This window comes from Corvus cornix, chromosome 2, assembly GCF_000738735.6.
Source record: "Corvus cornix cornix isolate S_Up_H32 chromosome 2, ASM73873v5, whole genome shotgun sequence".
Classification (NCBI taxonomy): Eukaryota; Metazoa; Chordata; class Aves; order Passeriformes; family Corvidae; genus Corvus; species Corvus cornix.
In genome coordinates this window covers 114,575,048-114,593,519 of record NC_046333.1, presented here as the reverse complement: position 1 = coordinate 114,593,519, position 18,472 = coordinate 114,575,048, and positions in this window count along the sequence as shown.

The following is an 18,472-nucleotide window of genomic DNA, read 5'->3' as shown; positions in this document are numbered from 1 at the left end:
GGAAATCCAGTGGGAAGCCGGTGTCTCTGGTGTTCAGCCTCAGATTATATCCACGATGGGATGCTTGGTTCCTCCCTCTGGGTGGAGCATCTCACAATGGGGTAATGAGTCATGAGGCAAAGTGTTGATTAGGCTCATTAACAGAAGATAGTCCGGAGGGAGTTATCTCTGAGTCAGGCGGCAGGACAATGATGGGCAATTAACAGAAAGATAGTCTGGGGGGAGGAGGCAAGGAAACACTGCCCCACCTGATTTCAACGGCTGATGGGGATGGTAATAGAATACACTGCAACCCAGGACATTATCCACCCCTTATTCTATTACCATCTACATTATCCCAAATCAATACCTTCTTAAACTCTAAAACACACATACATATATATATATATATATATATACACAGTGAAACCTACACACCGTTCTCACCTAAGATTAGGTCTCCTTGTGGTACACAACGGGTTTCCCCATCTTTCTGCATTACCCACCAAGTGCAACCAGGTCCTTGAGCAAAGACAATCCCACGGATGGGTTTGCCTTTGCCTGAGGTGGGATTAATCCAAACAGTCTTTCCTAAAATACCTCTCAGGTGTACCACAGGGACTCTATCTCCATCCACTGTGTGCAAGGGTTCAGACTCGGCAGGACCAGCTCGATTGATGGACCCTCGGGTATTGACTATCCAGGTGGCCTTTGCTAAGTTCACTTCCCAATTTTTGAAGGTCCCCCCACCAAGTGCCTTTAGGGTAGTTTTAAGTAGTCCATTGCAGCGTTCAACTTTTCCAGCAGCTGGTGCATGATAAGGAATATGATATATCCATTCAATACCGTGTTCTCTGGCCCAGGTGTTGATGAGGCTGTTCTTAAAATGAGTCCCGTTGTCTGACTCGATCCTATCAGGGGTGCCATGTCTCCACAGGACTTGCTTTTCCAGGCCCAGGATGGTGTTCCGGGCTGTAGCATGAGGCACAGGGTAGGTCTCCAGCCATCCAGTGGTTGCTTCAACCATGGTCAACACGTAGTGCTTGCCTTGGCGGGTTTGGGGAAGGGTGATGTAGTCAACTTGCCAGGCTTCACCATACCTGTACTTTGACCATCGTCCACCATACCACAGAGGCTTCACCCGCTTGGCCTGTTTGATTGCAGCACAGGTCTCACAACTGTGGATGACCTGTGAGATGCTGTCCATGGAAAGGTCCACCCCTCGGTCACGGGCCCATCGGTATGTTGCATCTCTCCCCTGATGACCAGAGGCATCATGGGCCCAACGAGCTAGGAATAATTCTCCCTTGTGCTGCCAGTCCAGATCCACCTGTGATACTTTCACCTTGGCAGCTCGGTCCACCTGCTCGTTGTTGCGATGCTCTTCATTAGCCCGACTCTTGGGTACGTGCGCATCCACGTGTCGAACCTTCACGGTCAGCTTCTCTACTCGGGCAGCGATGTCCTGCCAAATCTCAGCGGCCCAGATGGGTTTCCCTCTGCGCTGCCAGTTGGCCTTTCTCCAGCGATCCAGCCATCCCCACAGAGCATTAGCTACCATCCATGAGTCGGTGTAGAGATAGAGCCTCGGCCACTTCTCTCGTTCAGCAATATCCAAAGCCAGCTGGACGGCTTTAAGCTCTGCAACCTGACTCGATCCACCTTGTCCCTCGGTAGCTTGTGCAACTCGTCGTGTGGGGCTCCATACTGCAGCTTTCCACTTTCGATTAGCGCCTACAATTCGGCAGGAACCATCAGTGAAGAGGGCATAACGTCTTTCAGTCTCCGGTAGCTCATTATATGGTGGGGCTTCCTCAGCACGAGTCACTTGCTCTTCCTCTTCTTCAGAGGATAATCCAAAAGTCTCACCTTCAGGCCAGTTTGTTATAATTTCTAGAATCCCAGGGCGATTCGGGTTTCCAATACGGGCACGCTGTGTGATGAGGGCGATCCACTTGCTCCATGTGGTGTCGGTGGCATGATGCGTGGAAGGAACCTTTCCCTTGAACATCCAACCCAGCACCGGTAGTCGGGGTGCCAGAAGCAACTGTGCTTCAGTGCCAATTACCTCTGAGGCAGCTTGGACTCCTTCATAGGCTGCCAAGATTTCCTTCTCTGTGGGAGTGTAGTTGGCTTCAGACCCTCTGTAGCTTCGGCTCCAGAATCCCAGTGGTCGGCCACGAGTCTCACCAGGCACCTTCTGCCAGAGGCTCCAGGACAGACCATTGTTCCCGGCTGCAGAGTAGAGCACATTCTTCACCTCTGGTCCTGTCCTGACTGGGCCAAGGGCTACCGCATGAGCGATTTCCTGCTTGATCTGGGCAAAGGCTTGCTGCTGTTCGGGGCCCCAGTGGAAATCATTCTTCTTGCGGGTAACCAGGTAGAGAGGGCTCACGATCTGGCTGTACTCGGGAATGTGCATCCTCCAGAAACCTATGGCGCCTAGGAAAGCTTGTGTTTCCTTCTTGCTGGTCGGTGGAGACATCGCAGTGATCTTATTGATGACCTCGGTGGGAATCTGACGTCGTCCATCTTGCCACTTTACTCCCAGGAACTGGATCTCTTGGGCAGGTCCCTTGACTTTGCTCCTTTTGATGGCAAAGCCAGCTTCCAGGAGAATCTGGATGATTTTCTCTCCTTTCTCAAACACTTCCTTTGCTGTGTTTCCCCACACGATGATGTCATCGATGTATTGCAGATGTTCTGGAGCCTCACCCTTTTCCAATGCAGTCTGGATCAGTCCGTGGCAAATGGTGGGACTGTGCTTCCACCCCTGGGGCAGTCGGTTCCAGGTGTATTGCACACCCTTCCAGGTAAAAGCAAACTGGGGCCTGCATTCTGCTGCCAAAGGAATGGAGAAGAAGGCATTGGCAATGTCAATAGTGGCGTACCACTTCGCTGCTTTGGACTCCAGCTCGTACTGAAGTTCCAACATGTCCGGTACAGCGGCGCTCAATGGTGGCGTGACCTCATTCAGGCCACGGTAGTCCACCGTCAGCCTCCATTCTCCACTGGACTTACGCACTGGCCATATAGGGCTGTTGAAAGGTGAATGGGCCTTGCTGACCACCCCTTGGCTCTCCAGTTTGCGAATCATCTCATGGATGGGAACCACAGAGTCTCTGTCGGTGCGGTATTGCCGGCGGTGCACTGTTGCTGTGGCGATTGGCACCTGTTGTTCTGCAACTCTTAGCAGTCCCACGGCAGAGGGGTCATCTGAGAGGCCAGGCAATGTACTCAGTTGTCTGATATCTTCTGTCTCCACAGCAGCTATCCCAAAAGCCCAACGATGTCCTTTTGGGTCCTTGAAATATCCATTTCTGAGATAGTCTATGCCGAGAATGCACGGGGCCTCCGGGCCAGTCACGATGGGGTGTTTCTGCCACTCGTTCCCAGTTAAACTCACTTCAGCTTCCAGTACAGTCAGCTGCTGGGATCCTCCTGTCACCCCAGAAATAGAAATGGGTTCTGCTCCCACATACCTTGATGGCATCAGAGTACATTGAGCACCGGTGTCAACCAAAGCCGTGTATCTTTGTGGGTCAGATGTGCCAGGCCATCGGACCCACACAGTCCAAAAGACCCGATTCTCCCTTTCCTCTACCTGGCTAGAGGCAGGGCCCCTCTATTCCTGGTCATGTTGCACGTTGCTCCCTTCCGGTGAATACGTTCCTGAGGTCCCTTCAAGAGGATCGGTCATATTATCATTCCGGTACCGTCTGGAGTTCTGTGTGCGGGAGACCGGAGCGGCGTTGACTCTAGATGCACTTCTTGTGGTAGTTGTCCCTCTTTTTAGTTCACGTACCCGAGCTGCTAAGGAGGAGGTGGGTTTTCCATCCCACTTACTCATGTCTTCTCCATGTTCCTGAAGGAAAAACCAGAGGTTACCTCGTGGGGTGTATCCTCTCTCCCTGGTTGGGGGTCGCCGGCTCCTAATGGCAGAGACTCTTGTTGGTTCTGGCAGGATGTGGTAAATCTCTTCCTTAAGTTCCTTTCTCAATTTCTGATGGCCTTCTTCAATCAAGCTCCGGACTTGCTCAGCCAAAAGACTTGTTTCCACGGATGAGACATGGGTGCGAAACGGGGCTGTGACGGTGTCCTCGTAAATCCTCAGTTTGTTCACCAAGACGCCCACCCTGTCCTCGCCTTCCCTCCATTGCAGCGTTGCCAGGTAACGGGAGTATATCTCTGGTCCAAGGCGTGCGAACCTCAACCACATCTGTGACGTGCACTGGACACCATCTGGGCTCTTAGGAAATCTCTCATCTTCTGAGAAAATGATCTCCAGCACAGCCAATTCCCTCAGGCACCGGATACCTTGTTCCATTGTGCTCCATTTTCCTTGGTGCACCTGGAGGTCTTCTTTACAAAGGTACCTGTCCCTTACACTTGCAAGCAGTCGCCGCCAGAGGCTGAGGGTTTCTTGGGTTCTCCCGATCCCCTGGTCAATGACCACATCCCGGGACAGAGATCCCAGTTGCCTGGCCTCACTTCCGTCCAGAATGGTGTCATTGGCTGCAGCGTCCCAGATGCGGAGCAGCCAGGTCAGGATAGACTCGTTCGTCTGGCGGGTGAATTCCCTCCGCAGGTCTCGCAGCTCACCCAGGGATAGCGACCGAGTGATGATCTCTGGCTCTGCCTCTTCTGCTGGGTGCGAAGGTCCTGCTGCATCCTCGTCAGTCACTATGCGGACTGATTTGCTTTTTGATTTCTTCTTCTGCACGGGGGCAACTGCAATCGGTTTAGGCTGTTCTGGTTCAGTGATGGTTTGCATGGGGACGCTGACAGTGCTTTTGGTTCCCTTCTCCTCTGTGTCAGTCTGTGTGGACATGGACGCTGTTGTCTTGCGTCTGGGTTCTTTCTCCTCTGTGTCAGTCTGTGTGGACATGGACGCTGTTGTCTTGCGTCTGGGTTCTTTCTCCTCTGTGTCAGTCTGTGTGGACATGGACGCTGTTGTTTTGCATTTGGTTCTTTCTCCTCTGTGTCAGTCTGCGTAGACATGGACGCTGTTGTCTTGCATCTGGGTTCTTTCTCCTCGGTGACAGTCTGCGTAGACATGGACGCTGTTGCTCTGCTCTTTTTCCCTCCCTCATCCTGAGGATGCTGTGCCATAGCTCTGATTCTAAGCATGGTGTACATGGTGCAGGCTGTACAGAGAAGACAAAGCAGAACTGACAGCAAGTTTATGCCGTCTTTGACATCCAGAGGGAATTCAATATTTTCAAAAACTGCTGTGCCTGGCCTGAAAGGCTGGAAGAAACCACTCTCTACTCCTCCCACCAGGGGCTGGGTGCGATTGTTGAGGAGATCCCAGACATAGGAGCCCAGACTAGGACAGCCAAACAAAACTGAGTATATACTCCGAATGGTATTCATCGCCTCACAGGTTATTATGCTGTAGGCATAATAAACCATTAAAGCAATTCTCATACCATTCCCTGGTTTTAACAGGAGTAATACTACAGGCAGGTAGTTCCCCATGTGAGGAAAAATATAGAGAGCAAGATACAGTACCCACGTAGACAAGCTGAGCACCATGGTGAATAGGTTTCCGTTAACACAAAATTGTAATTCTGACTTTCTCTCAGAGCTGCCCCACGTTGGGCGCCAAATTATGTGCTAGTTTGAAAACAAACCAGTGGGAGGCACCAAGTCAGAATAACAATTTAATGGAAATTAAAGAAAAGGGGAAAAAAAAAGGTAAAAGAAAACACTGTCAAACTGACAGAGTCAAGGTACAACCTGACACCCTGTTAGGCAGGGTGGTGGTAGCAGTCTGGTAGAAATGGTGGCTGCAGTCCTCTGAAGCAGTGATCCTGTAGTAAAACAGTCTGCTCTTCCTCAGGAAGTCCAGTGGTGGCTGTGTAGCTCCTGTCCTCTGGAAATCCAGTGGGAAGCCGGTGTCTCTGGTGTTCAGCCTCAGATTATATCCACGATGGGATGCTTGGTTCCTCCCTCTGGGTGGAGCATCTCACAATGGGGTAATGAGTCATGAGGCAAAGTGTTGATTAGGCTCATTAACAGAAGATAGTCCGGAGGGAGTTATCTCTGAGTCAGGCGGCAGGACAATGATGGGCAATTAACAGAAAGATAGTCTGGGGGGAGGAGGCAAGGAAACACTGCCCCACCTGATTTCAACAGCTGATGGGGATGGTAATAGAATACACTGCAACCCAGGACAGTGAACTATACCTTTAACAGTCTCCTAAAAATCATAGTCCTATCACTGAATTACTTGTGATAATTCAGTATCACAACTTCTAGAAGTTCTAGAATGAAACTAACTTCTAGAATGAAAGGTCATGTTTGTCAAAAACTGCTACAATGCACCATTTAATCATCACATCTGCATTATCATTCTTAAATTATCACGTGAAATGGGAAAATGAAACAATGATATTAAGGAAAAAATCTGAAAGAGGCACTTGAATAGCTACACTTCCTCACAAGGAGTCAAGGTCATCAGCTACTAGTGAATTTACAGCAGAGCAAATACATTGGAACAGCTGAAATTCTAAATGGAATGCAGAACTTCAGGAAAAAGAGGCTCCTCTTCATGTTTTCCTTAGCTAAATCAAAAAATTAAAGTTAGTGTCAACACTACAATTTTATTTTATTACCTATTGGACTAATTTGATGATTGAATACCATTAATTTTAGCTCTTAATTTACCTTTATTGTGATATTAATCTGATCACTCCTGTATTCCAGGTTTAATTGGATTGGTAAAGTTATACTATCATGCCTGAATAAAATAATTTGTTACACTTATTAAATAAAAAGTATTAAAAATACACAGAGGAGATGACTGAAAAACACAGACTGAAGCAAGAAACATGCAGACCCCTGTGTCTGTTAGTAATAAAATATTTTAAATTGAAAAAATGTGAAAATTTATCCTAAAATTGCTGCTAGGTCTTGCAAATGATTATGCTTATGTTAATGCATGATTGTTGAGGTTTAACCCCAGGCAAGTATCCAAGCCCCACAGAGCTGCTCTCTCACCCTCTCATGAGCAAGATGAAGGATAGAATGAGAAGGGTAAAAGCTAGAAAATTCATGAGTTGAGATAAAGTTTACTAGAGAAAGCAACAGCCATGCACACAAGCAGAGCAAAAGAAGGAATTAATTCACTGCTTCCCATGGGGCAGGGAGGTGTTCAGCCATCCACAAGAGAGCAGGGCCCTAGCACATGGAGTGGTTACTTAGGAAGACTAATGCATCACTCCAAACGTCCACCCTTCCTCCTTCTTCCCCCCACTTTACATAGTGAACATGATGCCATCTGGTCTGGAATATCCCTTTGGTCAGCTGGGCTCACCTGTCCTGGCTCTGTCTCCTCCCACCCTCCCATGCACCCCCAGCCTCCTCACCAGCGTGGCAGCACGAAAAGCAGAGAAGGCCTTGGCTGCGTGTGAGCCCTGCTCAGCAACAACGAAAACATCTCTGTGTTATCATCACTGTGTTCAGCACAAACCCAAAACACAGCCCCACACCAGCCACTGGAAACAAAATTAATTCTACCCCAGCCGAAACAAGCACAATGAATTATTTTATAGGAAACACATGAGAAAGCTCTTGTCAGATACTTGTTAAAATAATTTCTTTTTAAGAGAAAAGAGTTTTCCAGAGAGTGACTAATTTAGTGGCATGCTCATCAGCATCTCCAAAAAAAATCTGTTGTCAGTGATCTACTCTTGGAAAGGATAGTTAGGAATATAGGAAAACTACAGACAATATTCTGGTGGCTTCTACACATGTGCCAAGTTGGGTTTGACTTGCACCAAGCTTGATGGTTAACAAACTCTTAATACTTATTAACTTAGTGACTTAATAAATCAGGAGCAGCATGTACTATGGGTTTTCTATAACCTGGAGGATCTAGCCACATGTAACAGCAAGTTTGTACATACAGTTAACACACAAGGCTTTCCAAATCTTTTTTCCTCTGAAAATAAGTATATTTTGATGGAAAAAAACATTTGTAAAAACTCTGATGTTTGGTTTGTTTTATACACACTATCATTTGTCAATGTGCAATTTTAACAAGCTCACTTTAGAGCATGTAAAATCTCCCAAATCCATGGTCATATTTGCAGATTATCCAGACATCTAATAAACTGCAGGTTAAGCAACTATAAGTAGACTAGAAATTGTGTCAGCTGGGGTAAACTCACTTCACAGACAAGATTACATTTTCTGTTTTATGTGTACATTTGAAAATCTACATAGTGTAATGAGCTTTATTGTAGTCAAGGGACCAAAAAAGAACAGAGAAAGAGCAGCAACTATAACTGTTAGAGCTAAGAACAACTGGCTAGAGATAATTTATTTGCTAAATTTAATTCACTTTTCTCCTCTCAAACTGCAAACAGACAGATCATGACATATATTTCATTCTAATTTTATGAAATTCAATTATTATTAAAAATATATCTAATATTTTTGTAGATTCATATGAGACCATGGATTAGGCATAAAATTTTCTAAATATTCGAGTTGTTGACAGGTCTTGTATGTCACATGATACTCTATCTTTTATTTGACTTACAAATGGGGACCTTTTAAATTACTGGAGGATTAGTTCTTCTGCAAAAAGGGAAAGAGAGAGGAAGGAAACACACAGAAGATAAGCAAACCTATAGAATATGAAATTTATCTTTATAATTTTCCCCTAGGGAAAAAAATGTTAATTGTTTTTTAGTTACTACTAGCAAATTAGGTTTGAACAGAGAAAAGTCACCTTAAATATTGATAATAATATATATAGTCTAATTCAGCAGAGCTTATATTGAATTTTCTCAGAATAACATTAAAGCAATTTGTGTGTTTGTACAGCCCACTAAATTTTCTTAATTAACATTGCCTGCAGAAAGATATTCTCCAAGACTAAACAGCTAAGATTGACAGTGGTAGAGCCATAGATCCTCTGTGACCCAGAGAGCTGCCCTAGCAAAACCAGAAGTGGCATTTTTCATATTTCTTGGCTAAGAAAATAAGAACTAAAAAATCCTTTATAACAATCATTCCAGAAAACCTTTCAGAATATTTAGTTTTTTTCTTAACTCCTTTTCAGATTTTCTTCAAATGTTTCTTTCTTTTCCTGGGACCCCTGTTTTGAGCCTTTTCTTTGAACGTATGACCCAGTTTGACTTTATTCAGTACTCTTCTGTGTCAGTGCTGGCAACATATCACTGTTTGCAGCAGCTGCAATAGCTCTTGTAACAGAAGAAGTATTTGAACAGTCACTGTGCAATATTTACCTTTTTAAATGCCAATCATTTTACAGGCTTGGTATTGAGACTTGATGGTTGGTTAATGACGATATTCCCAGCAGAACAGAAAATGGCAAGTAAAGACACACCATATGCTTCATTTCATCAACCTGTATGCACAAGTGGTTTCCCATACTGCTAATGTTAGTATCATTTTAATAGGCTTTTATTGGAAAAGGAGTCAGAGTGTCCAGATAAAGGACCTTTTCTATTAAGCTTAGCAAACCTATTGATTTGTTGCCTGATTATTTTGATCTCCCTTGTTAATCTGGAGAGACTCTGTAGAAAACAAAGGAGTTTTAACACACGTAGACAAAATAAAGGCCCCTGTAACACTGAGCCCAAATCAGAAATAGTGTGGGAACATTCCTGGAAACGGAGAAAAAAGAGAAAAATTACTTTTGCCCCTTCAGACTGTGGTCCTATGGGCTCTTCCAGTTGTGCTGAACAGAACTTTTCCACCCTGTCCCAAATGCTTGTCACACCACTACCTTCTCTTAGATGGACATTATCACCTTTTTAGTTGTGCCAGGATAACCACAAAATCAGCTCCAGCCAAATTTTGTCAAGATAGACCAAGTGAAAAAGTTCAAATCACTAACGATATTAACTGCTTAAACTAAATAAACATTTGGACAGAGCAAATGTATGTCACTGTACCAGAAGACTTCAGAGGTGGAAACACTGGGTGGTAAGCAGCAGTGATGACAAGCACTGGTAGCAGTACTGTCTTGGCTCAGTTAAGTGGAAGGATGAAAAGTGCCTCTGACTGTGCCCTCACTGTCTTGAAGTCAGTGTTCTGTACAAATGCTTCCTTAAAAATAGGAGTTTTCATGCATCTGAAAAAAACAACACGGCTTTCCGTCTAGACTCACATTTCTGCAAGCATGTTTTTGTATTATGTTAAATTTTCAGCTATAAATTCATTGCAAATTTTTATCTCTGCGCGAAAAAAGTAATGTAAATTATAGTGAATGAATGACCAGAGGTTTCTGATAACCCACGTTTATCACAGTTTACCAATGTTCAACAAGATTAGTGAAGAATCAGTGACAGAATAGGGGTAATGAAAAACCCCAAATATATTTGCCCTGCACTGACCTGATGTTAATTTTCTTAGTATGTCTGGAAAGAAATCTTTTTGAAACAAGGTTTCTATGCACAAAACAGCAACAGGAGTAAGAAAGAATAGGGGCACTTATAATGATCAGCAGCTATGACCATTCAGCTAACTAATTAAAGACATTTCAATCAGACTTTAAGTAAAATGTGTTTAATAAAATGCAAAAGGACTGCTACATGGATCAGTATCATCAGCCACATCCAAAGACGTAATCATAAATTATAACAAACAAAAGAGATTAAAAAATCAAACCAAAACAACAAAAACAAAACACAAACAAAAAAAGACAGTCATCACTTTGGACAGATTCAACCCCATCCGATGCAGCCTGATTGTTGGATTGATTTAATAACAGTCCAAGTTTGAGATCTGATTTAACATGCAAAGAAAATAGGATGAATGTAATTTTCTTCAACTTCGGTAATGCATATCATTGTATAATATTTTGATTAAGACACTATAATCAAATATAATAATGGGATAATAAAATGTCAAACTTGTATGTCTGTAAGTGAAGCTGTAAACAGAGAATATTTGCAAGCGCATTTCATTGCAGTGAGGCCAGTTAATAAGCTTATGCACGTTAGTATTTCCATGATTTATCTGGAAAAAAACAAGATTTCAGAGATTATGCAAATACAATCTCCAGATATGACACTTGAAGAAGTAGAGTGTTAAATTGAAGAGTACTCTGAAAAGATTTGCGAGAATTAATAAATCACTGGAAAGCCTTCCTTTCAGTGAATCGAGCAGAATAATCTATTTAACTTGTCAAAGGCATACTGATATTCTTATTGTCATAAATACTGTCAAAGGCAGTAGAAATTTGGTGTAAAAGAGCTATCCAAACCAACAGTCAAAAATGTGACAAAATTAAGTTCCTAGAAGTTAAAGTTTGACAAATTGAGACAGAAAATAGTGTGAATCTCTAATATTTAAACGAAAAAAAAAGGTATCCTTAAGCTTGGAAACAACTTTCCAGCTAGATTTAAACTTCATCACTGGTAGCCATTCATTTGGCATTAGATATATTTTTGGAACTATTTCACTTGAACTGAATTTAATTTAGTTCTTGCTGCATTGAGGAAAATGACTGAATATTTTATTTTTTGAAAAATGCACATTTCTATTAAACATAACTATTTTAAGATTTTTTATAAATCAAGCTAATAAATTTAGCTGCATTTTATTTTAAAATTACCTTGTTTATCAAAAGCCTGAAATGAACAGGGCATAAAATTCACTTATCCAACTTGGCCTATCTAAAATAAGTCCATGTAATAAGACAATTTCCTGAAAAGAACGCAGCAGGTACTCTCTGAGGTTAACTAGTTTTGTTTTAAGATAAATGTCCAAATGAACAGAGAAGGTAATCATCACTCCCTTTCTGCAGCAGATGCTTAAACCATCATGTTAGAACAAAGACGTACAATACAGGCAAGTAAAACTAAGAGATGCATTTCAGCTCTAGAAATGTCACTTAGGTGATTTATTTTTAAGATCTACATAGACAGAATGAAGTACTGCCCTCTTGCAGTTAATTTTAGCATTAATTAGTTTTGTCCAGTTTTTAATTTTTTGCAGCAAATTTTTACATGTTCTCTCGCCTTGCAAGAATATGTCAGGAAACCAAAATTAATTATTCACACAGCTCTAATCCTTGGCCACTGCTGTGTAGGCAACACAGCACTGTTGTGCTGGGTGATTGCAATGGTATGTTCTGACTGCCCCTTACAAATCTCTCACTGACTGTAACCACTGACTGGGAAATGCCATCTTGGAGGTATCGCTGAGAACTGCACATGACTCAGGTATTTGACACTGTCCCTAGGATTTCATAAAGCTTTAGTAATGTTCTTTCTGTGTTTCTCCTCACAGTTTCTGAGAACCTTCACCAATCTTTCCTTCAAGATGGTGGTATTTCATATTTTTCTACTTCCCATCTGATCACTCCTTCTGCTCAATGGATTTAAACATGGTGTAACCAAAAGTAGAAGTCACGTGGCCAAAGTGAGCAGCTGAGCGCTGCGGTGTGAGTGCACAGGGGAGTTACCCAAAGGAAGCTCAGGGGTAGCAAAGAGAGCCCCCAGGAGCCGGCAGCTCATGCCACAGCAGGTAACAGGATTCAGGGCCAGGAGCAATGGTGGCCAAGCTCCCCCCATGTATCGAAGAAGCCCTGAGGGAGTGCAAGCAACCAGGAGTGCCACCAACAGAGCAGCCAAAGGCTGAGGGAAAGGTTGAGGTACTTATTGCTGTCTTTGCCTCAGTATCTAATAGAAAACCAATTGCTCTTCCAGCCCCTGAGATGTAAAACAGAGACAGGGAGCAGAATGAAGTCCCTACAATCCAAGGGAAAAGGACCAGCAACCTGCTACAGCACACAGACACACACATCCATGGGACCGGAGAGGATTCACCTAAGGGTACCTAGGGAGCTGGCAGAAGTGCTCACTGAGTCTCTTTCCATCATTTACAAGCAGTCCCAGATAACTTGACCAGTCCCAGTAGACTGGAAATTACCAAATGTAACATCCATCTACAAGAAGGGTTGGAAAGAGGATCCAGGGAACTACAGGCCTGTTAGCCTGACCTTGGTGCCAGGGAAGGTCATGGAGCAGATCATATCAAGTACCATCACACTACACACACAACACATTTAGGGGATCGGGGCAGCCATCATGGCTTTATGAAAGGCAGGTCCTGCTTGACTGATCTTCTTCTATGACAGAGTGACCTACTTAGTGAATGAAGGAAAGGCTGTGAATATTGTTTAGTTGGACTTTAAGAAAGACTTTGATGCAATTTCCCACAGCATTCCCCTGGAGAAAGTGGCTCCTCATGGTTTGGATGCGTGCACAGTTCACTGGATAAAAAACTGACTGGATGGCCAGGCCCAGAGAGTGGTGGTGAGTGGAGTTAAATCCAGCTGGTGGCTGGTCACTACTGGTGTTCCCCAGGGCTCAGTTCAGGGACCAGTCCTGCTTAATACCTTTATTGGTGATTTGGATGAGGGGATTGAGGGCACCTTCAGACAGTTGGCGGACACCACCAAGTTGGGTGGAGGGCAGAAAGGCTCTGCAAAGGGATCTGGACAGGCTGGATTGATGGGCCAAGGCAAATTGCATGAGGCACAGCAAGGCCAAGTGCCAGGTCTTTCACTTGGATCTCAACAACCCCGTGCAATGCTACATGATGTGAAGAGTGGCTGGAAAACTGTCTGGTAGAAAAGGACCTGGAGATTCTGGTTGACAGTTGCTGAACATGAGCCAGCTTGTTCCCAGGTGTCCTGGCCTGTAATAGAAATATTACAAAAATTGCAGGACCAGGGCAGTGATTCAGTGATTGTCCCCCTGTACTTGGTGCTGATGAGGCCACACCTTGAATCCTGTGCTCAGTTTTGGGCCCCTCTCTACAAGGACATTGAGGTGCTGGAATGTGTCCAGAGAAGAGCAACAGAGCTGGTGAAGGGTCTCAAGGAGAAATCCTGTGAGGAGCAGCTGACAGAACTTAGTTTAGTTTAGTCTGGAGAAAAGGAGGCTCGGGGGAGACCTGATTGCTCTCTACAACTACCTGAAAGGAGGTGGCAGCTAGGTAAGGGTTGGTCTCTTCTCCCAGGAAACAAGCCACAGCACAAGAAGAAATGGCTTTGAGTTGTACCTGGGGAGGTTTAGACTGGATATTAGGAAAAATTTGTTCACTGTAATGGTTGTCAAGCATTGGAACAGGCTGCCCAGGGAAACTGGCTAGTCACCATCTCTGGAGGTATTTAGAAGACATGTAGTCAGGGACATGGTTCAGTAGTGGACTTAGCAGTGCTGGGTCAACGGTTGGACTTGATCTTAAAGGTCTCTTCCAACCCAAACAATTCCATGATTCTTTGATGACCAGATGGATTTAGTGTTCATTTCTGCATAACAGTAACTTGGCCAACAGCCTACTATTGTGATTAACACATTTGGATCAATGACATTTGAGAATTATTTAATCACTATGTCAGGCATGCTTTCCATAAGAGAAGATTTATCTGCAGTCACAAAATAGCAGCACTGTCAATGTGATGGGATGTGGATATTACAGGCAAATACTGGTTTCCTACTTGTGACCTCAGGACACTGTCCCACATTCTGACCCTTAGTGTATTCTGGCATACATGGACTTTTCCCTGAAGTTTTTGTTTGTTTTTTTTTTTTTTTAATTGTCAGTTTAATCTGTGAGTACTGAAACTGAACACCAACAGTCACCTCTCACTGACAATTTTTGTATGTGCTGCAGTTACCATGGCACCAACCTGAGCAGTTGATGTCTAAATATAGGGCAGGATAAAGGATATATCTTTTCAAATTCTAATAGAATGAAGTAAAAATTGTCAGAGAATTTAGTGCTTCCATAAGGTGGAGTACTTAAAATACTGGCCACTTTCATTAAACCCAGATTAAAATACTTAAATATCAGTCATAACATATTCAGTGTAATTTACTGTTTTTGATGGAACTGATGTGAAAAAAACCCCACATTCTCAAAGAGGAAATTTTCAGATAACTCACAGCCATATGACAAAGCATACAGCAAGTCTATCAAAGGCCTTATAAAGAGGCATCAAGAACTACATTTGCTGACAAATGCTGGCTGTCAGAAGTAACACAGAGATACTGTAAGGATTTTACACAACTGGGCCCTGGTTTTCACAGAATGCCTCGAACCATTTCTTGGTTCAAGAAAGTGTTCGTAGTAGGTAACGTCTATCAGGCTTAAGCAGACTCACAAACCATGAATAAATACTATTAGGGTTTCATGAAAGCTGAACTGCATGAGGAAGTGTGCTGAGATTGCTTTGTCTATCCTCACAGTTTTTAGGAGAAGATCAAACAAGGCATCAATGTCATAGCAATTTGAAAGAATATGGATCTTGCAGGACAAGTCCTCACACTCATTTGTCTGAGTAGATCACCAGAAGCTCAGCTCTCTCGGTGACAGGGCTGCTCTCTCTCAGGGGTGAGCTACAGGGGCTTACCGGTATAATAGTATCATGCACATTACTTTACTTACAAGTTCTCTGATGGTCTCACAGGTGTAAGGACTTTGGAAAGGCACAAAGCAACCTTTCAGATATAAGATGCTAATTCACTCTTTTACTATCATGTAACTTAGCTCATGAAAATAAAAGACCTGTTAAATGAGAGAAAAATATCTCCAATCCACTGCAAACTTCGCTGAATATTTAAACATTTCTATGTATTTCTGCATAGCTAAACTGTTGCTTGTAGCAGCCCTGACATTCTGTGAGACTAACACCATATTTTGATGTGATTTCCAACAGAAACACTGTTCCAGTCGACTAGCTGTTGCTGTATAGTCAGGGGAAAAATTATTGCAAGGAAAAGCACATTTTAAAATGTCAGAACAACTGTTAAGATTCAGAATGCAAATTCTGCCTGTTATACTCCAAATCCCCTAAACCACCAAGTGCAGACTCTGACTGCAGGGGTGCTTGGCACAATATGTGATTGGGCTGGTATAGAAAGAGACATTCTACACTTGAGAGTCTTTTTGGAGATTACTTTTAAAGGGAAGAAAACATTGGGAAATTTCCAAAACATATCACGGAAAAATGCTGCTGCATAGGCAGAAGCCTTGCTTGCAGAATAATTTTATACTTTTCAATTAACCAAATACCTTTACTTTCACTGAACAAAGTGAATCAAGACTTTTATGTGTTTCTCTATTACTTATCTGCAAGCAATTTTTTTTTAGAGCCCTAAAATACTCCTGTGCTGATATCTACATTTAGAAATACAAGGATACTGTGTTACATTCGCACACTGTTCCTATAAAATGTCAAATAAATAATGAAGACATGGCTATATGCCAGATCTCTATCTTACTCTGTAAGACAGAAAAATTCTGAGCTAAACTGAAGTAGATGCAAATACTATTAAAGTACCCTTCAGGTTATAAATCTTTGTGGTTCACTTCTGCTTTCATAGTCAACTTTTCTAGATGTGCATCCTTGGTCCCTCTTCATTAAAAACTACCAGTCTACAAGTAAACTAACTTTACTTCACGAGGACAAAATGACTGCAGCTCTAAAATTATGTTAAATCAGTTTATCAGCAAACCATAATCTGAACTTCAGCATTAGGGAATACAAATGTGACTTTATCAAAACTGAGTAGTCTTATCCACAGTATTTAATCCCTCAAAAATAAAGATTTAAACTCTCCAACTTTTCTTATGAATATTTATTTCAAGTAGGTGAAATCCTGCAAGATAATACCTACTTTCAATTTCCATTGAATTGATGAGGTTGGGGGTAGTTAGGAGCTGAGCTTCTCCTGATCACATATATCATGTCTCTGCTTTGGGTATGAGTCTAGGCTGATTTGGAAGTTTGCATCCTTAGAGAAACTCTCATTTCTTTGTCAGCCAACACCAACAGAAGAAAATAACTTACTAGTTGCAAGACACTGGTGGATTTTTTTTCTAAACTTTAACTATTCCAACTCAAATTTTCTGTAACAGATGTTTGTTTCAGACCCTTTATAAAATTGTTTCAATCCTCAAATTTTTTTTCAAATAAAGAGCCAGAGTAAATACAAGCAATTTGTTTATTCCATGTTTAAAATATCTTGTGATCTTTTCAGCTGAAAATTTCACTCCCTCTGTCCAGAGCTTCCAATGGGGACAAGGTTTTATGTCAAAGACATGCATTTTGCTGTAAATCTACCCATGTTTCTGCAGCACATTCAGTACCTAAATTCCCTTTAATTTCTGCTTATACTGACACTGCATCAAGGAAATGCATCTTTGGCAGCCGTATGGGACTTTGACTGGTCTATTCCTACGAGCTACAAGACTCACTCCTGCACAGTGAATGAATGATGATCTTCCTGGTAGACCTAAGAAAACTACGGAGGGTAGTGTCTGACTATCTGGAGAGAGACCAAGAGCCAGACTGAGGGGTAGACAGCAGAAAGCAGGGAAAAGTGCCATAGTCTGAAGGATGGCATGGGCAGAAAAGAGGTATTAAAAGGAAATTGAGTATTTTTAGAGTTCTATTGTGAGGCAAATATGCAGGAAAACCAATGGCATGTCACTGAAAATTTTCAGTATTTGCAAAATTGAATATAAAAGCACTTGATATAGTCACTTTATTACCTGTCAGTATTGCTAGTGTCAGCTGCATAAGGATTGGTATTTTGCACTTAAGATAGGGATATAGACAGACGCACACACTTAAAATCAGAGCATTGCAAACCGGACTTTGTAGACTTCCCTATTCCCACTAAATCCGCATGAATTGGACTGGGTTCTAAAAGTGGAAAATATCTTGCAGAAATTATAAGTATACCTTTCCTTTAGTGAAATTTTCATCTCCTTTTCTAACTTTTTTCTTCCAGTATCTCCTAAGAGGCCTTGCAACATGACATAGACATCTGCATCTGTTCCTGACCCAGAGGTAGCTCACATAGTGATGTAGAGAACATAGCTTTTGACTGTGGGGAAAAAGAGTTCAAAGGTTTACCAAACCTAAACCAGTTAAAACATATATTATTTAATAAATGACTACTATTATGTTTTAATTTTTCATCCTATCTGGAATGATCAGAAGACCAAACCATACTGTAATGCTTGGAAAAGCACAAGATGCATTGTAATTAGAATTTAAGAACCACTATTACGAAGAATAATAAGCTAAATAATTTGAGTGGGCCTGAAACACAGGCAGGAGGAAAAAAAAATTAAAAAATGAACACATAACAAATTGGTATAAAAACATGTAAATAATACTCTATCACCACTTGTATGCATTTAAATACATGACACTCCAACGAAAAAGTTCCTAGGCTATGGATGATACTAAATCACTCAACAAGTACATCTCTGCTCAGAGCCTCAGTGAGTTCAAACAAAGCTGGACTATGCCAGATAGACAGTAACTTTTGTATTTCCTCTGGATCATGGTCCAGTCAGTGGCTGTTCACTCTACACTGTGCCAGTTGGAGTTACTGGCCTCAGGAGAGGAGATGACATATCAGAGAACACACCGTGTGAACACACAACCCTTCAGCTGAGCACTTCCTTAAAGCTGCTTATG